Raw genomic sequence first — 15,627 nt, forward strand, 5'->3', positions numbered from 1 at the left:
ACGGTGAGGTTCTGTGCCAAACAAACTCACAGAGGTATCTCTGCCATTGGTAATGAAATCAGCAACCTGGTTGGTTACATAATAAACCCTGGGACCCCACCAATTGAGAGATGGACCCATTGGATGGGCTTACCTTCCTGGGCCAACAGTATGGTGCATAATGTTTCCCCAGAGAAAATATAGAGGGAGATGGGAAAATCAGGATTTAACCTTTTTAGGACCACACTATTTATAGCCTGTTGTACCTTACGAAAATTTTTTGATGACAAGGGGACAAAATTACCTGAGAGGAGAAGTTAAGATCCTTTTGGAGGTCAAAGGGGACAGCTCTGTAGTAGTTATGGGTATCCAAGACCTCATCCAATTAATTTCTCCTAAGAGCTTCTGGAGTTGAGGCAAGGTGTAAGAATCCTGAATATAAAGTTGTGGTTTAACAGGTGTAACTGTATCTAGGGTAAGGATCGAGCCCAAAATCTTAAGGGGAGGCACAGTTTGAACTTTCTCAGGACCTACTTTAAACCTGTGAGTATGAAGGATAGTCAGACATTGGTGGGTAAGGTCCTGGAGTGTGGAGAAATCTAGGCACCCCAAAATAATATCTATGTAAATATAAAACAGGGTATTGGGGAGATTGATAAGAGAACAGAAAATGGATGACAGGTAATATTGACAAATGGGTGGGCTATTAGCCATGCCCTGAGGTAAGACGGTCCATTCAAATCTCCTATCTGGGCCACAAAAATTAAGAGTGGGTACAGAGAATGCAAATTTTTCCATGTCTCCTGGATGGATAATGATAGAGAAGAAGCAATCTTTAATGTCAATGATAGTATTATGGTATATATTGTGAATAGCTGGGATCCATGGGAGTGCCACCTGGGGGGTACCAAACAGGATCATCCATTCATTGATCTTCCTTAAATCACGTAAAACTCTCCAGGACCCATTAGGCTTTTTTATGACAAAGACAGGAGAGTTCCAGGAACTAGTGGAGGGACAGATATGTCCGGCCTCCAACAGTTGATCAATAAGTATGTGGAGTTGGTGTAACTTAGAATAAAGGAGAAGGCACTGCTCAACCCACATACCATCCCCTGGTCTCCGTTGAATTTTAAACAGGGTGGGGGGGGAGGGAGGCTGGGCAGTGGCCCTTAGAATTGGGGCTGTTCATTGTAGTAATTGGGATGGCATTTCCTCCCTTCCTCAAACTGTTGTTGATATATATATTTAATCTAACAAATCATTATAAGAGGCCTTATGTTCAGTAGTGATGAAAGCCTTGGCATCTCCAAGGATGTCTTGCCCCAGTAAATTAGCAGCAAACCCATTCACCATGAGAGGGTGGACTTCTCCCCTGTCCACACCTGGGTCAGTCCAAGGTGGCCACATGGCAGTCTGCACAGAGGTGGGCTGCCCGCCAACTCCCACTAGGGGAGGGCCGGGTACAAGCTGCCAGGAGGGGGGCATTTCCTCCTTTCTCAGGACCATTCAGTCTGCTCCAGCATCAATGAGAAGTTTGAATTTTTTATTGCCAATATTTAAAATAATTTTTGGTCTAAGGCTGGGACCAGGGGGATAGTCCAATGGGCTTTGATGGTCTCTTTCCCCTTATTTAATGGAGCTGGGGGGAGCCCCAGGAGGAGTTTAAAGGCTTTCCCTATATGTCAAACTTTGACCAACACTCCCTAGCCCAATGAAACCCCTTATTGCATTTAGGGCAGCAGGTGCAAGGGGCATTGGTCGTCCCCCCAGAGGGCAGGGGAGGCTTTGTCTTGTTGGGGCACTCCTTTATAAAGTGGCCCTTGTCCCCATACCCAAAACATACTGAGTTTTTAGGATTTAACTGTAATGCACAGATCGTAGTGGCCAAGTCTCTCTGTTTATTTTCCTGAAGGGTGGCAGCCATGGCCCTAGCCTGATGGGAGATAGTGCCAATGTTCTTGGTTGCTACAATCCATCTACTCATGGAGTTGCCCCTGAGACCTGCACAGGTGAGGCAGTGCTTGGCCATCATCCCTTCCCAGATCAACATTTTAGTAAACTGATCCTGTAATTCCCCTGGGGGGAATTTTTGTTGGAGACTTTCTTTCCACCTTATCTATAAATGTAGCCAAGTCCTCAGATGGTTTTTGAGTAATACTCATAAGGGGTGGGGGTTTAGAGGGTCCCTCATCAAGCTCTGTTCATGCTGCCAAGCCCAGTGCCCTGACCTGGTCCATATATGGGTCAGGTATAGCCGCCTGTTGAGCGCCTGTAGCTTGTTGATCAGAGGTACCGGAGAGCATCACAAAAGTTATCAGCACAGGGGGCTGCTAACTTTGGTTATGTTCTGCCTGTGTATGGCACTCATCTCTAAAAAAGGCACACCACTTAATGTATATGGGACCAGACAAGACAGCCCTGACTAGATTTTTCCAATCTCGGATCATACAAGGTTGATGGGCAAGTCCCTGTCACAGGGTCTCAGCCAAAAAAGAGTTGGGTCCATCTTTCGAGTCCACCTTTTTAAGCTCCTTAAGGTCCTGAGCTTCCCACAGATACCAGGCAGCAGGGTGATTGCACCAAGGATTTAGATTGATGGGAAATAAAAAAGTAGCTTTATTTTCTGGTGGCTCAGTGGCCTAATATAAAGAAGCTGCTGAGGGGGTCTTGGCAGCCAAATATGAAGGAGGAGCCGAGGGGGTCCAGAAAGGGTTAGTCGATGGAGGAGGTCTCCCAGAAGGCCAAGGAGCACTCTCAAAGGGATCCAGTGAGGAGTATAAATATGTATCCTTTTTTGGAGTTTTTAAAGCTGTATTTCCAGGAGGAGTAGCTGGATCAGGCTATATACTCTCTTTTCTTCTGTCTTTTGTTTATGTTTGGCTGGCCTTAGAGGGAAGCATTCCTTGAGGGCTGAGATCATAGGAATGACCCCTGAAGTGGTATTTGACCCTTGTCCACATATGCCTGACAAACAAGGGCCTCTACCCTATCCCATGTGTCCCAGTCAAAGAGATTTCCTTCCAGCAGCCATGGTGCCATCTTAAGAAGGCAATCCCAGGTCTGTTGAGCCTGATTATCAGTCAAATTAAGCCCTCGACTTTTCAGGAGTGCCCTGAGAGATTCTAAGGCAGGGTTGGATTTAGAGGTAGACTGTCCCATATTATAAAGTTGAGATAGAAATGTCCATAAAATTTGGGCAATAGCAACCCACAGACACATGAGTACAACACAACTACAAGGATCCAAAAGATAGGTAAACATGCTGTACAAAAGCTACAGATGCAGTTTGTCTTTGAACAGAAAGGGAAAGGAAAGAGAAAGAGACTGAAGAGATGTTGACAAGCAAGTACAGGTTACAGAAGCAATGTTTATCACATTAATAACTCTGCCTCATAACTCATGAGGGTATGCTCAACCTCACACCGATTGACCTCCTCAACGAATTCCTCTCACAGGGCACTAGTCTGCTAGGTTCCTGGAGCCACACATTAGGAGCCAGATGCTGGGCTCCACCAGCAGGCAGGTAGTGCTGAGGAAGGACCAGGCCTGCTGGTTCCTCCCAAGGGGTTGAGGAAGAGGGTGGACATTGGACGACCCAGAATCTCTCCTAGTCACCAGAGAAAAACCACACTGAGTTGGGAGTCTTGTCAGAGCAGGAACTTTTTTTACTATTGTAAGCAATTGCCTATATAATGTTGGGGGACGAAGGCAGGGAATTTAGAAGGTGGGGGGAGAGGTAAGCGCCAATAGTAAACTGTGACTATTGAAAAAATTCCAACTCCTATGGGAAGGTGGCAGGCAAGAAGCCATAGACATCTTGCTGAGTCACAGCTGGCCTGAGACAGGTTGCCAAACTTTAGGGAGGTTCAGGAAGTGCCACTAGGCCTTACACCTGGGCCTTTCAGGGCCCAACACTAAAATACAGACCAAATGGTTGAAAATTAACCAGATCCTTATAGGGAACACCTGAATCACACAGCCCTGGAGAGGGTACATTGCAGTCTGACCTTAATCTTCTGTTTCTCTCTCTCTCTTGTCACTCTATCTCTTTTATAATACTTATGTTTTTCTAAACTCTCTTCTTGGGCGCAGACCTGTATGTAATTCCCAGTACCAAGAGGTGGCTATCATCCACAATGAGCTTTTGATCAGAGCAATCTACACAGTTTTCCAAAAGAAGACAGATTTCTGTGAGAGTAGGTGGTGACCCACCAAAGTTTTGTGGTAAGTCCCTACAGCTGAATATACCATATGCTGTTCATACAGGACATGGAGTTACATGGTTGGAAGCTGGAAGAGAGTCAGTCCCCAGAGAGTTAGCAAGTCTAGTACCAGATGGTGCTACATGAGTGGCTGGGGGAAAATAACCAATATCTCTCCAAGAAAGTCATGTTCTAACCTACTTAGCAGCAAACAACCTGATGTGATTCCCACACAACTGCGATAGTGGTGCACAACCATGGTGGGAAACGAACTGCTCTTGATTTTGCTAACTGATCTGCTCAGTGGAACAGAACCCATAGCTGGAGCTGGGAAACAGGTCAAAAACATATCCAAACATGAGCTCTCCATTATCAATCTCCCACCCACCGTGGGCTAAAAGAGGGCCTATACCTATTAAGTTCTCTGTAAAAATAATCGTTATACCCTTTATCTTGTGCTTTTCTCTCTTTTGGATATCTGCTTCTCTTTTCCAGATACATACAGATCCTAAGGAGAGAACCACCCATCATACTTCAAAAGGGGACCAGCTGAAGCAAGGAATAATTAGGGAAACAAGCAAGAGTGTTGTTTTCTTGCAAACCTGGTACCAGTACAAGGTTAAAGGAGATAGACACAGAAAACAATCAACTCCTACCAAACCAGATATCCAAAGAAACAGATGTCTCCAAGATCTCATCACTGAAGCAGACCTAAAATGAACCGAACATGGCTCAGGGAAGTTTTCAGAAGGGGGGCAGAAAGAGTTTCAGAGCTACTTGTTGGGTCATATTTTTCCTTTCTTCCTACCCATAACTGATGGCTAACCCCACAATGCAAGACCCATATACCCCAACAAGGAGGGTCCCTTTGGAGGGGGAGGGTTGGAGGGGGACTAACAAAGGTACCAACTTGACTATTTCCTGAGTACAAAACTGATAAAAAACTATTGAATGGAGATGCTTACCTATGTAAAACAAACCCTGAGATGGGTTCTGATCATGTCAGCTCTGCTATGTACCAAGTTGACCTTACTCTGGGAAGACTATTAACTGATCTGGAGGAGGATAATAGAATGAAAGGCTAGCCAAGGCTTACTGCAATGTGTGTCAGGTAATTTACACTTGATTCATTTTCACATGCAATGGTCATTTGCCATAGAGGAAATATAGGCTTCCTAGAGATCTTGTTGCCTTGAACCCTAAATTCATGTATGAAAGATAAACACTCTCTTTAAACTCACCTTGAAAGAAGCTATGTATTTATCTCATTATTTTAATCACAGATTACTTCAACTATTCCAGCATTAAACTGCAATAGCATTTTAAAAAGTCTTCCTGCTTATAAAATAAAGGGATGGAGGAATCATGCATTTGAAATATTTTGCAAGTCTGATTTTATGTTCTTCAAAAAGAGAATGAAAATGACTACGTCTAAATGACTATTCTTGCAATATGGATGCTAACCTTGAAAATAATGAGGTAATCATATTGGTATATGTACATGATAATCTCTGATATTGTCATCATATTTTGTATATCAAGTGCCTCTAAGACACCTAAACCTTAGTAGATATAATTGTGTTTACCTTTTTTTGTCTGGAGTGAGTTATTTGTATCATAATTTTACAAACCCAACATCTGAATAATGTTAATACAACAAATAAATAGGAAAATCCATTTTACCATAATTTCTGAATGTCAGTGAAGGCTATTTCTCATTTGAAGAGTTGAAAATCACAATTTAGAATGAATATTTTATGCCAGTATGAAAGATTGGCTAGTGAGTTTTTAAAAAGAAATGAGAAATATGGATAATTCTTATATTTGAATTGTGTTGGAAAAGAGGCTTTCACTGGAAAAGGCTGTACACTTGATGTATTAAGCAGGCTGTCCACTTAACCCAAAGGTCTATTCAAACAGTTCAATCAAATTGTAACCTGTCACAACACCATCCAAATACATTAGAGAGGTCCTGCTAACAACTCAAAGGACTTGTCTAAGCACCAAATATTGAAAATAAAGCTTGAGTCCCAGCTGAAAAGCTGAAATGGACTTCAGGTTATAAAAGATATGTTTTAAAATTGGTTTTAGATTGTACTGAATCAAAAAATATAAAAGGTGGCCAACTAAGACAGTAGTCTTAAACATGGAGACCCTGGGGCAGCAGCAATGTTAGCTGGAAACATGGTTATATATAAAAATTTTCAGTCCATGCTCAGGTTCCCTGGAGTCTCCTATGGAGAAAACATCCAGCAATTTGCTTTTTGACATACCTTCCAGTAGATTCTGACTCAATGTAAAGCATAAAGAGCACTTTTCCAAGATTTCATGTTTTTTTTTTCTCTGATACATTCCTAATGCTTGACCCATTAATAATGGTATTATCTGTATTTTTATATTTGTAAATGTTCCTTTCTCAACTTAAATAATATCTCTTCTATAACCTCATTGCCTGTCAGTTTGTAACATGAGTGGGCATAAGACTTAGGTAAATGCTTTCCTGCATCTGTTGATAAGACTCTGTTGGGCTGGAGAGATGGCTTAGCAGTTAAGCACTTGCCTGTGAAGCCTAAGGACCCTGGTTTGAGGCTCAGTTCCCCAGGTCCCACGTTAGCCAGATGCACAAGGGGGCGCACGCGTCTGGAGTTCGTTTGCAGAGGCTGGAAGCCCTGGCGTGCCCATTCTCTCTCTCTCCCTCTATCTGTCTTTCTCTCTGTGTCTGCCACTCTCAAATAAATAAATAAATAATTAAAAAAATACTTAAAAAAAAAAGACTGTTTAGTTTTCTTCATTAGCCTGCTTTTATGACGGATTGCATTATTTGATTTTTAACTTCAGATCAGTCCTGCAAAACTGGGATGCATTACCACTTGGTTATGGTATGTTTTTTTTACACTGTTGTGTGTATGTGTGTGTAAATAAATCATATATGACACAATTACTGCCCTTTGCCTTTATTTCTATACTCAATTTGAAAATTATTTGGAATACCATAGTTGCTGTTATTTACCTTAAAACAGATTACAGGGAGGGGAAAGGCCTAAGTGAGGTCAGGGGAAGAGACTGGGTAAAAGAAGTGCAGGGGCAGAGCAGAGTCAATCAACAATCAAGATATTCTGAATAAGACATAGAAAAACCTACTTTTCCGAATAATGCCACATACAGAAGCCATAGATTGTTACTAGAAATTTGTTAGTGCCAGGGATGGGATACATTCCAGTGAGTTATCAGCCAAGGAGATCCCTGTTGCTTCCAAAACATTATAGGCTATGGCCAAGGCCCTTTGTTTCCCTTGAGAAACAGATGGTAAGACCCTATTTTGGAAGACTTCACATGCTTGAGTAGCAAAGTCACTGAGAAATCAAGCTGGTGCTGAGCAGAAAATGTTTTCCCTGGAGACAAGCCAACTGAAAGCTGGAAAAAGCTGCACTGTATGCAGCCCTATGGGAGACAGAATTCATAAGTAGTGAAAACAGTGGATGCTGGAAGCCTCAAGTTTGGCAAGACAGACCAAATGTCTGAACGAATGCAACAGTGGCATGTTTGCTCTGGCAAAAACCAACTGTTCTATAATTGGATGGAAGGCCTACTCTATGGGAGGGAATACATGCCTGGTACTGAAAACATAATCAAAAGCCTATAGCAGAAGGGGTCATGAGCCTTAGGGGTATAAAGCCTTCTCTTGTCTGGATAAATGTATATATCATTCTCACCAAACTGCTCTGAATGCACTACACTTAATGTTTATTTTCATATTTAATGCTATTCTCACTTCTGCCTAGAGAAGCTTCTCTTTTCAGATAACAATGACCACTGGGATGACCCAGTGCTGAGAAGAAGGGATGGAGGAATGCCCAACATCAACATCACATTCTCCAAGGGACAGGGTCCATTGGGGAAGAGGTGGCAGAAAGAATGTAAGAGCCAAAAGAAGGGTACTGCTCCTTACAATGCAACTATCCAGGTAGAAATTGGCCTTGGTATCCATGCCCTCACAGTGCCTCTCAATACCTACACAAGGCCTGCATAATAGGAGAAAAATTTGATTATATCAAATTGAAATAGAGACTAATGGTGATAGGGAGGGGATATGATGGAGAGCAGAGTTGTGAAGGGGAAAGTGGGGGAGGGGAGGGAAATATCATAGTTTATTGTCTGTAACTATAGTAAATGTCAATAAAAATAAAAATTAAAATAAAGTCAATGCTGAGCTGGGAAGATGCCCTAGTGGTTTAAGGCACTTTCTTGTAAAGCCTGCCAGCCAGAATTCTGAACCCTAGCCACCGATGTAAAATTTGCAGACATTTCTTTACAGGGACAATATGTTCTGGTGTGTACACACACACACACACACACACACACACACACACACACATACAAATAAGTCAGCAAAAGTTTTGAAAGACACAAATCAAAACGTTTCATATATATATATATATATATATATATATATATATATATATGTATGTATGTATATACATATATATATATATATGTACACACATACATATGTGTGTTTGTGTGTGTGTGTGTGTGTATAATTGTTCTATTTATATTGAAAATAACAAATAAAGACTTTGCTACACCTAAATTCTTCATTTTGCTCCACAGGACCATAAAACATTATAAGAAAAGCACTAAAGATCAGCAGAAACTGTTACCAATTTCAGTGGAATAAGTTGTCTGTCTCTTAGATATCCTTTATAAACTCTCAGTAAAAAAGCTTTCCATTTATCATATGTTGTCTATGAGATAAAGTGCTGTTTTCCTCAGCTGGGAGACACCAGATATTGCAAAATATGGTAGTGCTTGAATTCATGTAATAAATGAATGACAAATCAAATAATATCAGTGACACAAAAGGTCCCATTTGATTGTCTTGGTGAGATATTTTTTACTATAAGAAAAATAAAATTATCTTTCTGGTCCTAATATTCTTGATAATAAAAAGATTTTACTAGCCGGGCGTGGTGGTGCATGTATTTAATCCCAGCCCTTGGGAGGTAGAGGTAGGAGGATCGCTGTGAATTCGAGGCTGGCCTGAGACTTCATAGTGAATTCCAGGTCAGCCTGGGCTAGAGTGAGACCCTACCTTGAAAAAAAAACAACAACAACAAAAAAAAAGATTTTACTATTTGTGAATCCAATTACATTATTTTTCATTTGTTAATTTTACCCAATTTCATTTATTTTATTGCATAGTATCTGCTTCTCTTTGCACTCTTCTTTCTTTCTGAGATATTATTTATATTCATTCTTAATACTGTTTAGGACTTTTACCCTCTTTAAACCCTTAGCACATAGAAAGATGCTCCTGAAGCCCTTTAACCTTTTTCTTGGCCAGGGAGGCCGTATTGCACTTGTAGCATACATAATTTGTGACTACCTGAGGCAAAAGACAAACTTAGCATACACCCTGCAGGTTCCTGAAACAGTCCACTTGGTGTCCACATCTTCAAGTTAAATGCAAGTCCTTTGTGACTTTCTTTGGAATCTTCTTGTGCTCTTGACAAGTCACACTGACAGGTAGTTTTACTCAATTGACTGGTATTAAAAATCTCTAGGGACATTCTGCCTTTAAGATAGACTGGCCACTATAATGTGATGTAAATCTCAGGTACAATATTCACTCCTGCTAGTTTTCTATAGTCCGTGCCCTGTGCATGCCAAGTCTTGACCCCTTCAACAAGGCTATATCATTTAGTTCTTTAATCCTTTTAAGCATTGCCACCAAGTATTCCATGAACTAGCTCTCATCTTTATGATGTATATATGCACAAAGCCTAAGGTTGTTTGAATATGCATGCATTGCACTCTTCTACCATTTAATTGAACAGATCAATGCATATATAACTGTCAAAACAGAAGAAATGTAACCTACCTTCCTATTTATTTGACAAAAGCAAAATTGGAAAAGACTTTATGGTATCTCCATATCATTAATAAGTCATAATTTATTGTCGACTGTGTTTAACTACATGAAGTAGTTTCATTTAACAGTACATATGCAAAAAGGAATCTGCAGAGCAAAAGTAGAGCTAATCACAAAATATGACTAAATATCAAGCTTAACTATGAAGTTAGGTATCATATAAATTGCAACATATTCAGACAACTAAAACAATAAATAAATTTTAAAATTTCAATGTGAAAATATAACTTGTTAATGATATCACTAATTCTTAACCTATTCATTGATTCTTTCTGCATACTCATTCAATGGATTGCTTCAAAATAAAAAAAAAATAAAGCTTTTAAGATGTTCTAGATGAATGAAGATAAAACATAGAAACATTGCAGGAAATATTTCAGCACCACCTGCATGTCTTCACAATTCTCTATTATATGTCATAGAGTCTAAGTGCATTCAGAAATGATAAAGACACACCTTTAAAGTTTTCTATATCAAATGCTGGATAGATAAAATCATTCCTTCCACAATAAAATTTCTACTTAGTTATTCATAGTATTGTACCTTCAAAGACCAACATGGAAAAGAAATATTGCTGAATAATTTATAAGTCAAAAGTAAAGGCAAGTTTACAATTATATATTTGTATATATATATATATATATATATATATATATATGTGTGTGTGTGTGTGTGTGTGTGTGTGTGTGTGTGTGTGCATATATATGTATATATATATATGTATACATGTATGTGTATATATATTTATAATAGATAAATTGTATTCTAGTACAAGGAATTCAGACAACATATCAAACTATAAATTCTAACAAGCAGTATAAACTTAAGTTTGCAGTGAAAATAAAAATTGCCTTTAAGAATCTAACTAGATCAATAATATACTAAAAGCATTATACTATAAAAACATAGCTAGCTTAAAATATATGTAGTATACATGTGTATGTAATTATGTCTGAAGAAACACTACCTTATAAGATATTTCTCAACATCTAATTTTATAACATTTTTACATACAATACCTTGCACTGATGAAAAAGAAAAGAATATACTGGAAATTTTTGAGAATAAAATTTCTTCTTTACAGCAATAAATATGCAATGTATGAAATTATATTAATTAATTTTTTTTTCAATTCTAACATTCTTGGATCTAAATTTTTCCATCAAGCTTATTGACTTATACTGTCTGATGCAGTTACTTTTTAAACACTATGGCTTTATGTCCATGACCACAGCAGAACCACCATAAATGTTACTGCTATAGATTTCAAGACAATGTACATAAAATAGCACAATGCAGACTCAAGTGTTCCATGATCATTTATCCAAGTAAAATGGAAAGGAATAAGTTAACAATGTTAGCACTCAAAATATTAATAATACAAAATCCACTATCAAACATGAGGTAGTTGGAATAACACTATTGGATTAATTAAGCAGAAGACTATTTTAATTTGGGTCCCATTATTAGTTATATGACTTTATCAAGCTATTTGATAACATGGAATCTGTGTTCACATGTCAGTGGATTTAAGAAATGTGTTTGATGCTATAGATAATGTTTCCTATCATCTCCACTAGCCTGTTACTCAGTTGCTTAACCACCATTCTGGAAGTTTCTGTGAAGATAAATATTCTAGACGTGATCAATATTTGAATCAGACTTCCAGTAAAGCTGATCATCTTCCAAAATGTGGTTTGCTCATGTTCAACTTCAAGAAGGTGTTCAAAACAAAAGTGAGAAGTGTCCAGAAGAAGGAAGCATTCTGCCTTTAGACTTCCTTCACTGGAAGTCCTAGTTGATTTGTTCTTGTAGATTTGAAACCAGGCAGTCCCACTAATTCTTTCAAAATCTCTCAATAGATAGACAGGCAAGCAAGCAGGCAGAAATATATACAGACCAATTCATATGTACCTATAATCCACTAACTTTGTTTCTCTGTAGAACTCTAGTACAATTTAATTATCTGTTGTTAAAGATTCAAATCAGATATCAGGTAGTGCATTTCCCTTCAATTTGTTGGTTTATCTATGAAGAGAGTCTGTGTACTTTAAAGTAAGCATGCCTTCCTCCTCCTTTCAGAAACATAGTTCTAACAAACCTCCTGTGCCACACTCCCGCCTTTATTTCTATCTCTCTAGCTCCTGATAGAAGGAGTGTTTCTGTTAAAATTAAAAGAAAAACAAAAGGGCTGGAGAGATGGCTTAGTGGTTAAGCGCTTGCCTGTGAAGCCTAAGGACCCTGGTTCGAGGCTCAGTTCCCCAGGTCCCACGTTAGCCAGATGCAAAAGGGGGTGCACGCGTCTGGAGTTCGTTTGCAGTGGCTGGAAGCCCTGGCGCGCCCATTCTTTTTCTCTCCCTCTATCTGTCTTTCTCTCTGTCTGTCACTCTCAAATAAATAAATAAAAATTGAACAAAAAATATTAAAAAAAAAATACAGCCAAGCAAAACTTTGAGTCACACAGACAAAAAGCACAGATTTGGCACATCAGTTGCTACCACTGAAAGGAACTGATGTTCCTCCATTTCTTTCCCTCCCATCATACACAGCCTCCCTTACCTACTATGCAAGGATTTGTCATCTAGCTGACATTATTAAACTGAGTCTAAAGAGTTTACACTCTGGTCTAGCAAGTTGGTGGATAGTGTAGAATAAGATATATGAATGTCAGGAGCACACTAACTTTCATTTCTTGTGATTTATCTTTCTGGACCTTAAGGGGTGTTACCTAGAATACCTCTCTGTGATGGACAATGCATTCTGCTATGTAAACTCATCCTAATACTTTGGGCAATGCACTGATTATGGAGAAATAAATTATGTCCAGAATAACTTCCAATTCCAATATGAACAAACTTGGCCCTTTATAATATTGGCCCCTTATAAAATAGGGATGATTGAATGTAACCAACTACCCTTGGGATTGGGGCTTGGCCTCTGGGGACTGAGGACTCATCAGTGGCTATAATCAGTTGGGCTTAACAAGTACCAAGGAATGTTGCAAGCTACTGAGACCATGTGAAACCTCAGAATACATGGCTTCTTTGTCAAAAGACCCTCAGGGGATAACCAATGTGGCTGTGGCATAACCTAATTTGTCACTACAGAATGAGGATGCTTATTAATATTGTCCTGTTTTAATGTCATATTTTGTAAGCATGCACATGGAATAAATATATCATCATGAATTTTTCCTAGTCAAAGAACTGGTCATACATACCTCCTTCTGAGAATTACCACTACTGAAATTCCAGTCATGTTCCTTGCAAATTTCTCATTACAAGCCAAGCTATTGGCTATCACCCATAGGTTGGTGTGCCAGCCTGCAGAACAGGAGTTGAAACAGACCCTGAAGGAGGGAGTGGGAATGAATCTGAGACAAGACCACAAGGAATGGACCAAGACAAGTTCTGATCAAGGCTCAAGTTTATTCAGGCAAACACACACTTACATACAGAAAATAAAACTTTCTCAAAACAATCCCTTCATGTCTGAAGTCTGCTCCACCAAGGCTGTATGATATGGCCTCTGTGCCTGGAGATCTAAGACCAGCTGCAGTTCCCATGGTCAAAGAGCAGGTACAGCCCCCCAACATCTCCCCCTTCTTTATTTATTAAAAGAAGCAACTGTGCCTGTCTTAGGTTGTGAGAGGCAGAAGAACATCCCTACCCATCATTGGACAAATGTGTTATCCTTCAATACATGCCCTGTCTTAGGTTGGATGCTTCCTCCCCCAATCTTACCCATCTCTAGCTATCAGCTGGTCAAAATTCAGGGAGAAATAGGATAAAGTCTGAGGAAGAGTGCATACCCCAGACCTCTGCGTGAACATTCACAATAGACTTCATTAGACATTTGAAGAAAATAGGCAATAGGCATAAGAGAAGCAGAAGGCAAACTACCACAACTGCAAAGCTGCCTATCCAGAAACTTAGAGAGTTCCAACCAGGCAACACAGACATAATTACAGCAAGTAAATCATTAGCAGCCTTGGTGGCATCAAAATCAAGATGATTGTTCTGTATAGATATAATTTTTGAATGTAAACTAACCAAATCTAATGAAATGTTATCATGGTGACAAATTTCTTCCAAGTGCATTTTGACCTTTACCCAATTTTCATAACTAGCATTGTAAGTTTTAGAGGTGATGCAGGTCCATTGGTAATCTGCATGGAATTTAAATCAAGCTCTGTAATTTGCTATGTGTATTTGAGGAACTTTAAGCAAACTTATTTTAAGCAAACTTTATGACCACAGGAACACATGGTGTAGATAGTCTAATCCCCTTTTATTTCTTCCTCTCATGAGAGGAAACTCTAACTGCTTTAGGATACCTGGTCGAAGACATCATATCATATACTATTTCCTGCTGAATGAGACACGAAGTGGGGACTTGTTGCAGTTAGGGAGTCTCTCCCAGAGAGGGGAACTATTTTGTTGGGCTCCACAGTGTAGGAAGATAGTCTTGAAAGAGAACATTGGGGAGAAAGAATAAAAGTAAGGAGTTAGTGAGAAGTGAGCACACAGCAAACTGTTCTTTTTGGAGGTCAAGGGAATCCAGATAGACAGGCTTGGATCATCTCAAGACCATCTGAGGATGAGCTGGCTGAGATTTTCTTTCAGAACTGATCCTTAAGTGGCACAGTAGTATTCAACATGGCTTGTAAAACAGATGAGATGTTAGCAGAGTTATCAGAAACATATATGCAACGTTTAATCTTGATAATAAAGAGCTATTGGGTGCCATTAAAGGCTATACAAATATATTATTTTGGTCTCAGAACTTATTTACATATTTTTGATTTGAAAATAGCCCTTTGAACATCTATAGTTGTTTCTCTTTATTATAGAATTAGAACTATGGGGAAAAGATGTCTTAATGTTTGTTTCCCCTCTTGAAAAGCTCTTGTGTTACTTAATAGGCCATTTATATATTTAAGGTATTTTTAATCTTTAGTTATACATTACTCTCTGAGTGTTTAAGACCATGCAGATAGCCAAAAGTTAATTAAGGATTAATTTTGGAGGTCATTAATGGCTCTCCAAAGAGATTTTAGGGACACAGGAGTAGCTCCATAGCTTACTGGTGTCTTTTGCCTGTTAGGATGAGTCAGGGCCATGCTGGCCAAGTAGTTTTCCCTTCTTTGAGAAGTCAGGGGACTGATTGCTTCTCAATTGTGACTCTACTGTTTCAGAATATACACCAATTTTGTTTGGGTCTCCTTATCCTCCTTGCTCAGGAAGACAGGTGACTTACCAGGGTGTCAGTGTAGAAATGTCCCATCATTTCCAGTGGCCTCATGACATGGGAACACAGGCCAAAATATTGACACTTTTTACTCTGATGATTCCAATTGGCTTTGGCTTCTACATAGGTGATTAACACATTTAGAAAGGAAATTACACCAGCCTGGATGTATGTACATATAGAGTACATTTAATTACTAAAATAGACTTAGTTAAAGAATGACACAAGGGATTTTAAAATTATTCTGTCAATTTTTAAATT

The sequence above is a fragment of the Jaculus jaculus genome, chromosome 1 (assembly GCF_020740685.1).
Source record: "Jaculus jaculus isolate mJacJac1 chromosome 1, mJacJac1.mat.Y.cur, whole genome shotgun sequence".
Lineage (NCBI taxonomy): Eukaryota > Metazoa > Chordata > Mammalia > Rodentia > Dipodidae > Jaculus > Jaculus jaculus.